General features: G+C 42.3%; 1 pseudogene; it reads left to right on the forward strand.

Annotated features, from left to right (window-relative positions):
* Nucleotides 1-406: 406 nt before the first annotated feature.
* LOC122040697 lies at nt 407-3,805 on the forward strand (annotated as a pseudogene).
* The last annotated feature ends 566 nt before the right edge of the window (nt 3,806-4,371 follow it).

A 4,371-nucleotide genomic window follows, 5' to 3' on the forward strand; every position in this document is an offset into this window, starting at 1 on the left:
CTTGGCTTCCATATGGGTGAGATACATGTATTGCTTGATGATATCCACACCACTAAAATTTCGGGGTGTAAATATTAAGTTGATTCCTTGTTAACTTAGTCAATTGTAGTTAACATGATTGATTTGACTATATTTATTGAAATTTAGAGATAACGATTCATATTCAAATTAAATGGTGTATTCCGATCCGGTGGCAAAGCGATTTCTAAGTTGCATTGGTTGCAATTCAAAGAAACTACCTAATTAATTAATTGATCATGCATCAATTTTATACTAGACAATTTGAGAAGTTTTTTTTTTTCATGTTTTAAAAGGCACTAAAAACTCATATAAAATAATTAGAAGATGAAAATTAAATTAACAATTATTTAATTACACCTTTACTCCTTCAAACACGATGGCTTGACTATCTCCATCCTTGTTGACTTACTTAAGCGTGGCGTTATGTGATTAGGTCAAAAGGTTTGACGGGAGAAACTTCTGCATTGGTCGGCTGACACGACTAAATTGCAACGCAGTTCGTGTTTTTTTCGCAAACTTTTCTTTCCGCCTTTGATCAAAGGTAGCTCAGCTTCTTGTCCTACGGGAGGAGTTGGAGTTGATGATGCAGAGAAGGGTCAGCAGCTTCAGACCTTCCATTTTCCTTCTCCATCTCCTCCTTGCTGGTTTCATCTCCCCCACTATCGAAGCCGGCAACTCCTTGATTCCAGGTCAACCTCTTTACGACAATGGAACAATTTTGATCTCCTCGAGCGGCCGCTTCGAACTGGGCTTTTTCAGCCCAGCCAGCTCCAGCCGTGGCTACATCGGAATATGGTACCGCAACATCTCACAAACACCCGTGTGGGTCGCCAATCGTTTGAGCCCGATCGATGGTCGATCAGGAAGCCTTTCGCTCTCTGGGGAAGGGACGCTCGTCATCGCCAGTGATAATTTGACCATCATCTGGTCCTCGTCAACTGTAACCAGACTCACGAACCCCGAGGCGACGCTCTTCGTCGACGGGAACTTCGCCGTCAGGGCGGCGGGCAACGATGACCCCGACAGCTTTTCATGGCAGAGCTTCGACTTTCCGACCGACACGCTCCTCCCCGGCATGAAGCTGGGCTGGAACGTGACCTCCGGCCTCAACCGCCAACTGACGTCATGGGCGAGCGCCGACGACCCGACGCCAGGTGACTACACCTTGGGCATTGACCTGCGAGGAGACCACCAACTGTTCCTATGGTCCGGAACGGAGCCGATTTGGCGAGGGGGACCGTGGAACGGCCTTCATTTTAGTGGTGCACCGGATATGGCTGATCCAAATCTTTTCAACGCGACGTTTGTGGTTGACCTTAACCAAGTCGTCTACTCACTCAACGGCCTGCCCGATCCATCGATCACCATCTCAGTGTTGGTCGTGGACCAATCGGCCGGTGCCTTGCAACGTCGTGTCTGGGTCGGTGGCACCGGGGCGTGGGATGTCACCTGGTACGTGCCCAAGGATCCGTGCGACACAATGTCTGCCTGCGGTGCCAATGCCGTCTGCAATCCCAGTGCTCAACAAATGTGTAAGTGTCTAGCAGGCTTTCGTCTAAACAACTCTGAGACTTGGAACCCAGGGAGTAGGCCGTATGGTTGTTCCAGAACCGTTCCATTGGATTGCCCGAATGCGACAGATGGGTTCCTTCTAATCGCCAGTGCGAAGCTACCCGACACATCAACATCAGTGGTGGAAAGCAGATTGAGCCGGGACCGGTGCCGCGCATTATGCTCTAATAATTGCTCCTGTACAGCCTATGCAAGTTCCGACGTCGGTGACAGTAAGAGCGGATGCATAATGTGGATTGGTGACATCACTGATCTCAAATTGTACAACAACAATGCTGGAGGACAACATTTATTTGTCAGGCTGGCGGCTTTTGATCTAATAGGTATATCAATCATTTTTTTTTGAAAAATATTTTTCAACAAACAACGATTTTAATGCTCATAAAAGGTTGTGTATCCCAACAGATGAGGCGTCAAATCAGTCATCCGGAAGTAGTAGTCATTTAGCTTTGATTACTGCATGCGGTCCCTTCTTTACTCATTTTTCTCCTAGTTTGCATTGCATTCTGTGTTTGGAGACGCAGGAAGAGAAGTATTAGTGACACTCTCTACCTTTTCAGTGCTTCAATGCCATATCACCTTTATGGCTACCGTATGATTGCTTCTTCAATGCCATAACACATCATGTTATTCGTTTGCAGACAACTGCGTTGTTGTTAATGAAATCGAAGAAAAGGATCTGGACTTGCCTTTATTTGACTTGGACACAGTTTTAGCTGCCACAAGCAATTTTGCAGCAGAGAACAAGCTGGGCCAAGGTGGATTTGGTCCAGTGTACAAGGTATAACAAAATCTCTGTACAAAATGCATGAAAACTTTGAACACTAACAAGACAATGTAAAATATGGTGATATATATTTCAGGGGAAGTTGGTTGATGGACAAGAGATAGCAGTAAAAAGACTATCCAAAACATCCACACAAGGCATCACTGAGTTAAAAAATGAAGTAGTGATAATCGCTAAGCTACAGCATCAAAACCTGGTTCGCCTTCTTGGTTGCTGCATTCAAAAAGAGGAGAGGATGTTAATCTACGAGTACATGCCTAACGGAAGTTTAGATGCATTCTTGTTCGGTTAGTTACCCTTTTCTAATCACAAAATGCCCTTTAACATTTTCGATACCTAGTATCCTTCTAAAAATTGCCATTTTTAAATTTTGAATACAAAATATTGCCTCTTTAACCATTTTTTTTGGCTTGAAAATTGTAAAATTCTCACCCGTGAAAAATGTTCTAAATCCAAGAGTCTAAAATTTGTAATGGTACAATGTGCTTATAATCAGATATAGAGAAGCGGATGCTGTTGGATTGGAAAACACGATACAATATTATAGTCGGAATTGCTCGAGGTCTTCTTTATCTTCATCATGACTCACGACTCAAAATCATTCATAGGGATATGAAGACTAGTAATATCCTTCTTGACAAGGACAACACTCCAAAAATATCGGATTTTCGGATTTTGGCTTGGCAAGAATATTTAGAGGTGATGAAATGGAAATAAATACAAGAAGAGTAATTGGAACATAGTAAGTATTACTTTAATTAGTGAATAGTTGAAACTTTTTATAAAAATTCTAATTTTGTCATGAATAATGCAGCGGATATATGTCTCCTGAATATGCGATGAATGGACTTTTTTCAATAAAGTCGGATGTATTTAGTTTCAGTGTGTTGATACTTGAGATCATTAGTGGAAAAAAGAACAGAGGAGCTTATCAATCCAACTACCTAAATCTTCTAGGACATGTAAGTTTGAAATACTACCATTTATATTTGAAATTTGTAATTATTAGTAACCACAACAATTGCAATTACAGATATGGAGCTTGTGGGAAGAAGGTAAAAGTTTGGAAATCGTTGATAAATCAATTGGCTCTTTCTTAGAAGTTGAGGTCACACGGTGTATAAAGATAGGTCTTTTATGTGTTCAAGAGCGACCACAAGATAGACCGACAATGTCATTGGTAGTTACAATGTTGAGTAGTGATAGCGCGATACCAGAACCTAAACAACCTGGTTTCATTGTTGCTTTAGACTCATCTAATTCTTCAATCAGAAAGCAATATCTGCCATCCATCAACAATGTATCCAACACAACATTAGAAGGTAGGTAAGATATGAAAAGTGGAATGTTGTGGTAAAAATTCAAACAGATATTTTTGTTAGAATTGTTTGTGGAGTGTGATTTACTTTTCTAACTAATTCAGGAGAGTTGGTTGTGCATGAAGTGTAGTGAAAATGATAATGTTGTATCATGTAGATCAGAATTTAGCAAGGATATCATTTGGTTGAAAAACTTTGCATGGCATTAGGCAAAGTTAAGGATGATAATGTTCAATAATGTAATTGATTCTGTTCGGAAGCTGAGTCGGACGGAGGTCGACTACGCTGTCGTTGGCGTTGACGGGAGTCGTTGAGACGCTTAGCTGGCGCTTTACTCCTTGGAAGGGCTACCACGGGCGGATGACGGAAGACGATGAAGAAGGCGATGGGGCGAGGGTCCCCTACGCACACTCAGACGAATACACGGGGCGTTAGAGATCAAGAACCAGGAAAAAAGTCCCCAGAGCAGGTTCTCCGACGCTCAAGTCAGATACTTTTTCCCCAGAAGAACAATGGAATAACATAAAGAAATAGTAAAGGACGAGTGAGAAAAGGTGAGTGCGCGTACCTGCGTAAGGGAGAAAGCTTCCCTTTTTATATTGCAATGGATACTTCTGGAGTCTGACAAGTGTCAGGGAATGTCGGGTGTCAAGATTTGTCTGGAGGTGAATG

This window comes from Zingiber officinale, chromosome 2A, assembly GCF_018446385.1.
Source record: "Zingiber officinale cultivar Zhangliang chromosome 2A, Zo_v1.1, whole genome shotgun sequence".
Taxonomy (NCBI): domain Eukaryota; kingdom Viridiplantae; phylum Streptophyta; class Magnoliopsida; order Zingiberales; family Zingiberaceae; genus Zingiber; species Zingiber officinale.